The sequence below is a fragment of the Phasianus colchicus genome, chromosome 14 (assembly GCF_987193195.1).
Source record: "Phasianus colchicus chromosome 14, bPhaCol1.hap1.1, whole genome shotgun sequence".
Taxonomy (NCBI): Eukaryota; Metazoa; Chordata; class Aves; order Galliformes; family Phasianidae; genus Phasianus; species Phasianus colchicus.
The window spans coordinates 17,008,680-17,021,216 of record NC_143449.1 but is presented as its reverse complement, the minus strand read 5'-3'; the positions used below and the strand labels follow the sequence as shown (position 1 = coordinate 17,021,216).

Sequence of the window (12,537 nt, the reverse complement as noted above, 5' to 3'; positions counted from 1 at the left end):
AGCAAGCTGGTTCCACTCACCTGGCACCAGCTGCACCTCCATGCACACAGTCAGCAGCTGAGCAAGGAACAGAGGAAGAAAGCAGCACTGCTCCTTTTAGCAGCCATCTGAGATTGAACTGTGCCCTCCAAAATAAAATAACTTTAATCTCCAAGTTACAGATCATTTAAGAGACTCTCCTTAAATATATAGTGCCCTTCTAAGCATATATTGCTGTTATTTTAAGGCAGGATGTAGAACAGCTTCATTTGGGGAGTTTTCACAGTACCAGAGTTCCATTACTCGAGTGGCATTAACATATATCACATACCACCTGATAATCAATAATTAACAAGTTGATCGTTAGTGTTTTCCATCTACAAATTGCAAGTGTACACAAACATTTTCAAGGAAAAAGAATCTAGTCCACTCACAGAAGGAGCCCCTATGTCTACAGAGCATCCAACTGAAGTTATTTATTACAGTTGACCAAGGTGCACCATTTTGAAAAGCTCATGATGATCATGACCAGAGGGAGGTTTTTAACCCCCCCAAAAGCCCTGAAAGCACAGTTACCAGCTTGTAACCTACATGGAATTCTCCTCTTTTTTCAACAGTTCTATTCTCCACAGTTGGCCACAGATTTACTGCTCAGGAAGGGTTAATCCAAAAGGCACTTTCACTATAGACTGAAAACAAGTGGTTGTAAGAGGAGTTCAGACCCTGCAAAGCCTCCTAGTAACACAATGCACACTTCAATATTCTGAAGTCTTCCAGTTCAAGGAGCTTTTCAAGCAGCAACTACATCTCATCTGACAACAGAAGTAAAAAGGCTCAGAACATTAGAAGATATTCCCCCATTTTTCTTTTGTAAAAGCTTTCTTTGCTATTAAATCTCCTCTGCTACATTACACACCAGAGTACCAGAGCCTTGCTTCACTGAGAAATGAAATCCTTGAGCAGCCACTCAAGTCCCCGTGTGACGAGGCACCTTGGAATCACTTCTCCCTCAACAGAACCTTCCCACCTGTTGTTGCTTTATTCAGCCACATCCTTTACCTGCAGGCTTCATCTAATCCACATCCGTGAAGTTATCTACATATGCAAATAAAGGCCTGGGAAAAATACTTGAGGACAACATTAGTCAGCACGATTTCAATCACTGCCTGGAAGCTTATTAATTCTGGAGTGCTATTAATGGGTGAAGCAGAAAGTAAGGACTAGATGGCACTGGAATGAGATGGCCTTTGAGATTGCTTCCAACCAAAGCCATTCCAGGACAGAACATCAAGTTGTAGATCAACTCAAAGGCATCAGTTTCTCTTGGCTTAACAGTATTTTGAGCATACCTCAAGAAGAGAGCCATTGAACTGACATAACTCAGGCAATACCAGGGCACAGGGATACTCACAGCACATTCACTGGCTTATCATAAGCCTATGATATGAGAATAGAGATAAAAATGTTACTTATTAAGTACCATACAGATACTTCTAACACTGCAGGATTAACACTGGAGAGGAGATGTGGATTTCTAATGCTACTTGTCCTTGTATTTGGGAAGTGATGAATGTTCTGTTTCTAGGACCTTGCACACCAGCACAACACCAATCCAGCTTTTCCAGTCCCAATAACCACCCCAAAGGAAGAGCCAGAGGTATGAGAATCACTTCCATCCTTAAAACTCTTCTCAGCCCCACTACACAGACCATCATGTGCCCTTTTCAGCTACAGAGGACAAGCTGCTGCAAAGGCTGAGGGCAGTCAGCTCTAACAATGCCTCCTTGTGCTGCACACACAGCTTTGCACATACAAAGAGCCAAGCAGCTTTGCATCTATCAATTGTTCTGACAGATGAGCTAATCCACACAATTAGATCCAAAATCACAATTTAGCAATTGTAGGATTTTACCACAGGAGATTTCTGGTATTTTCAAGATATTAAGACTGGCATTTCAACTATATTAACCAGATGAAAGCCTTACCTAAGAACTGCTCAGGAAAGAAATAAAAATGTCGTGGTCAAAGAGTTCTAGAAGGGAAAATGAAATTTTTCATTTGAACATTAGCATGTTTGGCATTTAAACTGCTATGAAGAGTTAAGATAGGAGGAGTGCTCATTTCCAATTGATTACAACCAATTCATGATATTCAACAGTATCAAAGCCTTCTAATTTCTGTCCCTGCGAAGGCTGGCTGACAGTGTCAACAGCACCAAACTCAGCTGAAATTTACACTTCACAAGCATGCTTCTCACCCACACAGTCCCTCATAAATCATCTGTTTTGTACTGGGAAAAATCCAGCAGAATAATTTCCTATGCATCAATTTAGGGATGCCTATTGCAACAGAGGAAGACGACTGTATAAAGAATATAGAGCATGATGTACACACAAATATTTACTTACATATCCTTCAAAATGGAAAGTTTCAGACTACCAGCATCACAAAAATATCTGATTATTTTGTTCAGCACTCAAGATGATCTTTAAAGGTGCTTGCTTTCTCAGATACAGAAGCCTGGTAACCAACTCCTACTGTATGCTTCATGCAAGGAAAACACCTTCCAGGAGTCAGATATTAAAAGCCAGACCAAAAACCTGCTGAACCAACCTACTTGTTCAATAGCAGGCATCTCCCAAGCAGCGCAGGTACCAACTAACACAACACTGTTCACAGCCTTCATGAGTTGGTGTTTTAGGGTCTCTCTCACTCCAATTGCATTCAGAATGCAGTTTTCACCACTCCATAATTCACTTTTTCCCCCTGTTAATGTCTAATCACATTCCAAACTTGTTCGTCTTCATGATATTGCATGACCATGGAGCATTACAGCCTCCACCTCCCATCTCATGGAGCAGCACCCATAGCAGCCCTCCCAGCTCCAGAGCCCTCCCTTACCAACCCCATCCCTGATTCACTGTAGTGCTCCTTCACTGCACAAAAAGCTGGAAGCACACCTCCGCTAAGCTATACAATATATTGCCTAGTTATGTTAATTGAACAGGAACACTTTGACTGGGGTTTAGCCATTTAAATCAAATTAGTTGCATAGACAAAGCATCTCAACTTTCTTACTGTTCATGGCAGGATCCCAGGGCTATGTTTCGCCATTCCCAAGTAGTCCAGGTTAATTTTGACATCTAGAATAAGGTTCAGGAAGAGAAAAAAAGAATCGTCACACGTTTGCACACTATTATTCACTGTAGATGTCATTTTAAAGAACTGCAGGGTACAGCATCTCCAACAGAGCTAACTATTGGTTTCTGCAGTGTTTTGAGCTGTCTCCACTGTGAGTGGAAAATTGGACAGCCCCTGCTCTTGCCTGCAGGGAAAGTTGATCCAACTTGCTGCTGTTGTGCCCTGCTCTTCTTCCATGTATACAGAATCTCTCATACACAATTCTGCAAGACAACAGCTCCTAATAAAAATCAATTCCAGTAGTATTGTTGAAGACAAACATCAGAGCCAATTTTCACTTAAGTTTGTCAGTCTCCAGATCAGAAGCAGAGCCACCATTTTATATAAACCACTGAATGCACAGAAGCCCCAGGAGGTACGGAAGTCCAAGCAGAAGTAATGCCTTGCATCATGCCACTAAACCAAGCATGCTTTTATAAATTCAGCTCACAGTTGCTGTCGCAGCAGGAAGCTATCTGGCCGGGCTTACAAAAACACTACAAGTTACAACTGAGCTGAAACAGGATAAAGTTACAGTGAAAGGTTTCACAGCCATTTGAAAGTCATCTTTCTGTGCGGAAGGAACAACTGGAGAGCAGAAGAGGAGAGGAGACACTGCTTTTCTTTGTAACACCACAAAGCCAGTGCAGCAACTGCCAAGGGAAAGCAGCCAGGCAGCCCTACATGCAAAGAGCACTCGGTAACACTGTCATTTGCAATGGCAGCCTTTTTTTTAATTCTTTCCAATGCAAAGTGTCGAAACGCCGGTAGCAGTGCTGCCTGCTTCTGCTTCCAGTGTTTCCTCTCAGAAAATAAAATTAAAGCATTACACATGGCAACATGCATGCTCATATTCAGCTTGCACCAATACATTAGTAGCACTTCTACAGTTCAGTGAAAGCATGGGGATATTTTCTCCAACAACAAGCCCTTCCCAATGTGAAATGAAGTTATGCATCTGCCTTAGCAAAGCAATGAAACTAAGAAAAAGTAATAGTGAACGCTCTGTTAGACAACAGTTTAACCAAACTTAATTAAAACAGAGAAGTTACCTGAAGGTCAGATACACTATTGCAGTCTTATTTCATTAAGTGCTCTTCGTGATGATATTCCTTCTTTAAAAACATCACGTTCCTTTACCTTTTATAGATACCCATTTATGTACGGCAGTCAGAAAGATTCACATTCCAGAACTGAATAAATATTCGTGTGCCAGGAATGACAAAACTCATCACAAAGTCTTTATCATGGATCATTTTGGTGAAGAAAGCCAGGAAGAAGAAATCAGAAAGTCCTCTAAGAACCGGGCACATGAGCCAGGCTTCCCAGCACCCCCCCCGAGTATCCCATATAAATCTCCATCTATGCAAAGCAGTGTCAGGCTGCTCCAATGACACACACAAGCATTACAGTGGAGGTCTTTATGAAAAGCCTTCAGCAATGAAAAACTAGAACAACATCAGACTTGTTAGACACATCTGGGATGGCACTGAGACAATGAAGTCAATACAAAGATAGCGTTTTTCCCCCTCCAGCCCACTCCTTTTTTTCTCCTCCCCATTCCTTTCTCCACCATTATTCATTCTTGACTCAGGAACATGAAGTGCTGCCACGCAAACTCTTCTCTCATTTGCAGTCATTTTCTGGGCTAATTCCCTCCTACTATTAATTTTACTAATGAATAGACAATCTAAACTGCTAAAGGGAGCTGATTAGAACCATAGTGTTGATTCTTTTGGGGGCGTGCAGGGAAGACAGGACAGAGCAGCACAGAAATCAACGGCATATCCTGCAGCATCCCCAGCCTGGCAGCACAATAAGAGCACCTTGGTTATCACCCTGCACCCCAATAAGCCATGCCTACATCTCACTTTCTACCCACATCTCTGCCTGTCAAGCACACTTTTAGCTTCTGAACCTCTGTCCTGGATTTGGATCTCCTCCTGAACACAGCTGTGCCCTAGAGGAGCACATCACCCTCAGCTGCTTGTCACTGCTCTGCCAGAAGGCCACCAGCTGAGCTGCCCTTAAGTACTTTCTAACCTATTTACTTAGGATCAACTGATACAAAGGCTGATTATTTATGCTATTCAAACCACCCCATCTTGTTTTGGCTGTTGTGCCACAGAAGAGCTCACACAATTGGCTCAGCTGCTAGAGGTATGGTTAACAGCCCCCTTAACAAAGCATTTGCCTCTTCCAAACCTGGGAATGACATCCAAGAGTAAACCAAGACACGAATACCCCTAATGGCACCCCAAAAGAAACTACAGCTCTCAGCACGATCATCTCTATCCAAGGATCTCACTTGAAAAGGAAGGCAATAGCTTCTATTTGCCCAGCCCTTTCCAAGGAAAGGCTCTCACCCAACTCCCAGAGCCCTGCCTGCAGGAACAGCCACGTGCACTGTGTATTAACACTGCACATAAGCCTCTGTCCTTGAAGACAGACAACAATCAGGTTGCCTTAGGGCTACAAGCACAAAAGTGATACCATCCTATACTAAAGTTAGGCTACATGCTTAGTAAGATATTGCCTGTGATGCTAACTACTTCATTATTCCCCTGTGTGCACCCCATCTACAAAGCTTATAAAAATAACAGGTGAAAGTCTATGGTAAGCATGGTAAGATTTCAGAACAGAAACTGCCTTTGTTTTGCGTATGCAAAGCAGAGGTCTTGGTCCACTTGGCTCTTAAATAGTAGCATCGATTTTACAGGGGAAGAAAGAAATGAGTAACATCCTAAGTTAGAGGCACTCCTCAAAAGCCACAAAGCACAGCTTTTCATTAGTAATTAAAACATTATCTTATGAAAGCGTATTAGAGCCTAGAATTTAATATCAATCAAAAGTAGTGTGAGCTTCTAGAAAGTCTGCTATCAGATTCATAGCCCAGCAAGAGCACTTCATTAATAAAAAGCAAGGCATTACAGTGGGAAGCCTGAACACCTTGGGGTCACCATCATCTGCAAAAGGAGATGCTGGGGAGTTGTACCAAGGTAGAGCCTCATTGCAAACTCCTCCATGAACTCAGCCTTACTTTAAGTTATTAAACCACTCTTGACCAAGATTAGCCTACCTGCAAAGATTCAGGACAGACTCACTCACCAACATCACCACCATAACTGGTTGAGTTGACAACACATCAACACTAAGACAGATAAGGCAGATATCACCTTTATCTCATTACAGCTCTCCTTTAAATGATGAAACTCCAGGTTTGGCTATGAAAGACAATCTCTAGGGGAGATATGGTGGCAAGACCCACTTGGATTACCAAACACCCCAAAGTAGCCCTACTATCATTAGATATGTCAGTGGTTTACACTGCCCACGTATAGTGAAGAGTCAGTGAACACCTACACACTTACCATTACTCCCCCATAACAAGTGCAAGTACCCACCAGAGGATGCTCTGATTTGCATAGCCACTGAAGGAGCAAAGCCAATGCAGCTTGGGCAGTCCAGCAAATCAGATATTGCTGACTTGTCTACATTTAGCCTTCAGTCCTCTCATAGCTCAACTGTTTAATCCAAAGTTTCCCATTTGAAGGGGGAAGTTTTCCAAGTCTTCAGTTTTTACAGAACATCTCACATGGGCCCTGATGAAAATTAACTCTGTTTAATACTGTATACAAATAAACTTAGAACATTGGGCACAACAGCCCAGCTCAATTTTCATTTTAGGTTTTTATATCACTGGTAAATTACAAATCCAACACTGAGGAAAGCAAAGCTGGTTACATTATTTTCTGACCAACACCTTTCAAAGTAAGCATGAAACAGCATTATTAACATGTGATGGCATTTCGTAACTTCCAATTGCTACTACAGAAATTATTCAGAAGCAATGAACAGAAAGCTGACTGGGGAGGGGTGGTGGGAGGAATGAACTATTAATGACTTCTACAACTCTGGCCCCCTCAGTAGATAACTGGCTATAAAAATACACAGACCATGTGCCAAAGTGTGTAGGATTCCAGTGCCACTCGTGGCTTTCTTTAAATAACAGATGTGCTACTCACTTCCTCTGTTCTATTCAAAATCTGTGGGCAGCCATAAGCTTGCCCAGAACCGTGCCTGTGTTGTAACAGCAGAGCTACAAGAAAGCTGGGCACCAAGATGCTCCAGTCGACAAAAAGCAAAAGAGCAGCCCACCTTCCCATGGCTCGCTCCAGGAGACAGCCAATGTCTGTGAAAAGGACACAGCCCAGCATTTGGGTGCTTTATTTTAGTGCAAAATTCACACTCTCACACCAACTCAAGCCTGCAGTCAGGTATTTGTGTGGCTCACCCAGCTCCCGTGCAGGCAAACAACTAGCTGGAGATCTAAAAGGCACCTGAAAGCATGAGACTTTGAAGCATGAGGATCACATCCGTCTGTGTGCGCTGGGAGGAGAGGGATCTGCCTCCCCTCACATCATTCCTGCCTCGACTTGTGAGAGCAGCAGCAAGGTGTAGCCACAGGCTGGGAACCTGAGCAAACCACCGCTGAGTGGGTTTCACTTCCCAGGAGATAAGCAGCACAAAAGTTAACTGCACTGATTGGCTTTTAACGGATTCACGGATGAAGTTTTAAAGAAATGAAAGAAAATAAGACTTAACATTTTCTTATGGAATTATGTCAACATATAGAATACAAGATTCAACAGAAACAGAGCTTCCACTTCAGAGCACTGGATGTTGTGCCAGTACAGCAGAAGCCTGATGGATAGCTCAGATCTTCACCTCATCATACTGCTGGATATCTCACATTAGCATTATCAGATAAGGTCACTTTCTCAAAAGAACCAAAGTTCCCACGATGCTAAATGAAGTGTGGAATACACGCAGCTTGAAAAGAGAACAGGCCACTCATGAGATCCTAGAAAACAATCAGGAAAAGGGAATTAGATTGAAATCCACTTGTTTATCCTTGCTTTCTTGGATCTCAGGGTTCTCTTTAAGATTTAATCATTGTATACTTCAAAAATTCTATTTTTCATTCTTGTGATGTGAAACCTAGCCTTCCTCATAACAAAAGCTTACTCTTGACCAGATGGAGGTGCTGGAACAGCTGCCCAGAGAGGCACTGGATGCCCCGTCCATCCCTGGATGTGTTCAAGGCGAGGTTGGATGGGGCCCTGGGCAGCCTGTGCTGGTATTAAATGGGGAGGTTGGTGGCCCTGCATGTGGCAGGGGGATTGGAGATTCATGATCCTTGAGGTCCATTCCAGCCTGGCCATTCTGTGAAGTCAAGCTTGTTTACAGTGTATCACAGTTTTGTCATCTTGCTAAAGAAAGGTCTGAAGCTTCCCAATGGTACAGACCAATAAAATTGCCTTTCTGTTTGTTTTTCTCACCAGGAACAAAATTCCCTCACTGCAAAGACAGAATTGTACATTCAAAGAGACCAGCAGATTGAGATGCTGAGCAGTGCAATAACTTTAAACAATTACTTCTAAACCCACAGAGCAGGAGCAGGTACTTAAACCATCCCATCCCTGCATTCAACCACAAGATACGTGCAGGACAGCCTTGTGCTGACAAGTGTTCTATAAATGAGATTGGACATCCTGGACATGGAGAAGGCTCTAACCTACAGCAGTTGCTTAACTTCCACCCTCATCCAAATGAAGAGACTTCAGACAGACAGGTCAAACAGGCACACACACCAGTGGGAAGAAGGAGCCAAACAAAGGAGTCCAATGCTATGGGTAAGTAGCCTCACTACCTTGATGACTGGTAGCCAGTTCTGCTTCTGACCCCATCCACACCTGCAGGAAAAGCTCAGCATGTGTGTCCTGCCCAGTGTGCATCCAGTGTGCATCAAAGCCTGGGACTGGTCCCTCGGAAAGAAGTGCAGAGCACGTGATCCATACATTGAAGTGGGCATGGAGCACCTGGCAGGGCTGATAGTCTTAAGCATAGAAACAAAAAAAAAAAACATCTCAAAGGTCTGCAAAATTTAAGCAACTACGAGACAGGGCAAAAGCTCAGAACTTCACTGACAGCAGAACTCCTGCTTACATCTATTTCTGTGTCTACTTTCACCTGTAGTAAGTATTCTCACAGTGTAAATATCTCCTACTAAAACTAAGCAGAATAGCTTTAAAATGGTAAGCACATTGGCACTGCCAAGTAAATCTCATGTATTTCACAACTATGGAATATACCACTAAGCAGCTGCATCAATTACAAACATCTTAAAACAAAAGCCCCAAGAAATCATATGACCAGCATCATTAGGATTTACAATGAAGCACTGTTTCCACAAATAGAAACAAAAAGACATTCCCAGCAGTGAGTTTAAAGCAAAACCATTGACTAACAACACAAATCCATCACTTTTGCATTCTGCAAAATAAATTAATACACACTATTTTAAAAGAGCTTCTCAAAATAGGCATAGAGGTACCAAATTCTAAGATACTGACCATTGGATATCTTTTGGATTTTCTTTTAATGAGTCTTATACAAAAGTCAAGGAGATCTGCCAAGCTCTGTCTCAGCTCACAACCTTGTGTATAGAACTAATAGAAATACAGCTGTGGGAATTTAGAGCTCAAAGCATATAACCCTGAAAGGAAAGCAGAACACGTTGCCCCATCTATTTAAGCTCTTACCTACCTCCCACTCATTCTGACAACCATATACACTGTGCCAGAGTTGTGATAAAGGCATCTACCCATGTGAACTTAGCCTGAGGCCACTGAAGTCAGCTTTCCTAAGCGATTAGAAGTCATTAGAAAAGTTCTGTGCTATCAATACAGAGCAATGGCACACACTGAAGCCTCTCTCAGAGACAGCTGGCTCTTAGAACAAATGGAGACATTTGTTCAATCACACCATGCTGCAGCACCTCTAAGTTTTGCCAGCACAGATGTGAGAGAGTAAAGAAGAAAAAGCCACATACTAAGAATCACAGCAACTTCTGCACAACAATGAAAAAGAGCATCTTAGACACTTTTTGCTTGTAATGTTCGTGTAGGTGATACAGCAATGCTAGCAGAAGCACTTCTAGCAGAACACGCTGCAAATTCATTTGGAGCCTCCACCAGCAAGTGGTATTTGTAACATTGATTAATTACCCTTTTCTAATTGCATGGACCATTCTAAGAGCCCTCGGTGTAATGCTGCTGGAACTGCCAATTCCAATAGCAGAGGTTATGCCTTTACATCAAGGCAGCTTGATCTCCACTATCAAAGAACAGCTACAAACACATTATACTGAGATTCACTAAACATGAGACAGTTTGCTGCAGGTTTGTTTTTTTAAAGGCACTTAACTTGATGCAAAACAGAAATCATCCTTAAGATTACCAGAATCCAGGGGCAGGGAAATCAAAGCTGTACTCCATGCCCACGGGTTTGGTTCCCTATATCCAGTCCACATGCCAGCACCAGAGCCCTTCCTGCTGGATGCAGCAGAACCACAGCCTCACACGATTTGTAGTTTGGTGAACCTTTAACAGAACAAGCGGAATAAAACCAAAACCTGACTTATGAAAAGCCACTTCGATTCATTTTTGACACCTGGTGGCAATCCAATGCTCCCTAGAAACAGAGCTGCTCCTTTGAAGCCCAGCAGCACGCTGATTTGCGCCGCCGGCTTTGAACTTCAGAAGCAAAGGGAAATGTTTAGAAGCACTATTTTGAAAAGCACAGAATCAAAGAGATCAGAAGCAGCCTCTCGTTTAGCCCAAGTTGTTGCCCAAACTTTTACTATCAGCACGGCGGTGCATTTCAATACTAAGCAGCACTGCAGAACAGGCTTCACCACGCAACCAGCACAGCCCTGAAAGTTCCCACCAGCGTTGTCTCTGCGTGCAGCTCATAGGCAAAAGAAGGAACGCCGCTCGGTGCCACCATCCCTCAGTCCCCGGGCTGCATTTCTATGAGCCAGGAGGCATTCCTGGCGCAGAGTTTCTTGGCAGGTCCAAGCCAGCATCAGCCTCGTTAACACTCGGAGCATTCAGGCTAACGAGACCCTCGCCAGGCAGAGCTGATGTGCAGAACTACACACGGAACGCAGGGTGCCAAGTTAACACCGCACTTCTTACACGGAGACGAAAAGTCCTCCATAGGGCTTAACAACAGCAGAGCTCGGCCTGAATTTTAGTGAAGGAGGAGAAGAGATCGGCGAGGTACCCACAGCTACAGCCTGCATCCCACAAACAACCCCGGGACTCCGCCGTCCCACTTACAGAACCGCAGAGCAACCAACAGCGATGGGCTGCAAGCTGCGAGGAGGAACCGAGCACCCCGTGGCCGTATCACGGCGCCCGGAAGAAGGCAGCCCGGTGCACCCAGCCGCACGGAGCCCCCCAGCCCCGTCCGGGGGCGGCGCGAAGGCCCCGCGACCCCCGAGTCCTTCCGAAGCCCCCGTCCGAGCGGGGCTGAAACGCGCAGCGCGCACCTCGCACCCCTCACCCACCTGCGAGCCACGGCCGCGGGCCCCGCTCCGGAGCGCTCCCCCAAGTACCGAGCGCGGCCCCGCGCCCGCCGCCTGGCCACGCCTCCCCGGCAGCGCGCGTCACCGCGCCAACATGGCGGGCTCGCGCATGCGCACGTGGCGGCGGCGAAGGGAAGGCGTGGGAGGTGGAGCATAAGGCGGGGAATGCGAGAAAGGGGCGTGGCCTATGAATCAAATGGGCGTGGTTTAACTATTGGGGGCGTGGTCTACGCGCCGGGGGCGGGGCTAAGAAAGAGGAGCAGGGCTGGTAATTTGGGAGCAGCGTCGTTAGGTAAGGTTAAGTGAGGTCATACCGTGTGTGGCTGCCTGCTAATTAAAACGTTTCCAAACTTCCTCGTTAAAGGCAGTGCCACAGGTGTGTCGGACTCTATGCAGGTTGCTCCGAAAGTAATGCCTCCTGCTTATTTCAGGGGACTGGAGCACCTCCCCTATGAAGACAGGCTGAGGGAGCTGGGCTTGTTCAGCCTGGAGAAAAGAAGGCTGCGGGGTGACCTCATTGCAGCATTTCAATACCTAAAGGGAGCATACAGAGGGGAGAGAAGGGGAATCAACTCTTTGAAAGGGCTGATAACTGCAGGACGAGGGGAAATGGTTTTAAGTTGAGGGAGGGGAGATTTAGGTTGGAAGTCAGGGGGAAATTCTTTACAGAGAGAGTGGTGAGGTGCTGGAACAGCTGCACAGAGTGGTTGTAGATGCCCCGTCCCTGGAGGTGTTCAAGGCCACGTTGGATGGGGCCCTGGGCAGCCTGGTCTAGCATTAAATGTGGAGGTTGGTGGCCCTGCATGTGGCAGAGGGGTTGGAGATTCGTGATCCTTGAGGTCCCTTCCAACCCTGGCCAATCTGTGATTCTGTGAACTACCCGGGTGCAATGAGCACTACAACACCAGTTGACAGAGCACATTCTCAGCTGCAAAACTCTATTT

The 12,537-nt window shown here is 44.9% G+C and overlaps 1 protein-coding gene across 2 annotated transcripts in view; it reads right to left on the bottom strand.

The window, feature by feature from the left end:
* The window catches only part of KLHL13 (kelch like family member 13), a 67,668-nt gene extending 55,954 nt beyond the window's left edge, over window positions 1–11,714 (bottom strand). The window contains exons 1-2 of one of the 2 annotated variants that reach the window (XM_031594198.2): window positions 11,576–11,714; window positions 3,058–3,122 (exon numbers count right to left, since the gene is read on the bottom strand). The gene's annotated coding sequence lies outside the window, so the exon portion shown is untranslated. The remainder of the gene's footprint in view (window positions 1–3,057; window positions 3,123–11,575) is intronic. The other variant, XM_031594199.2, reaches the window with a different exon arrangement.
* Between the last annotated feature and the right edge of the window lie 823 nt (window positions 11,715–12,537).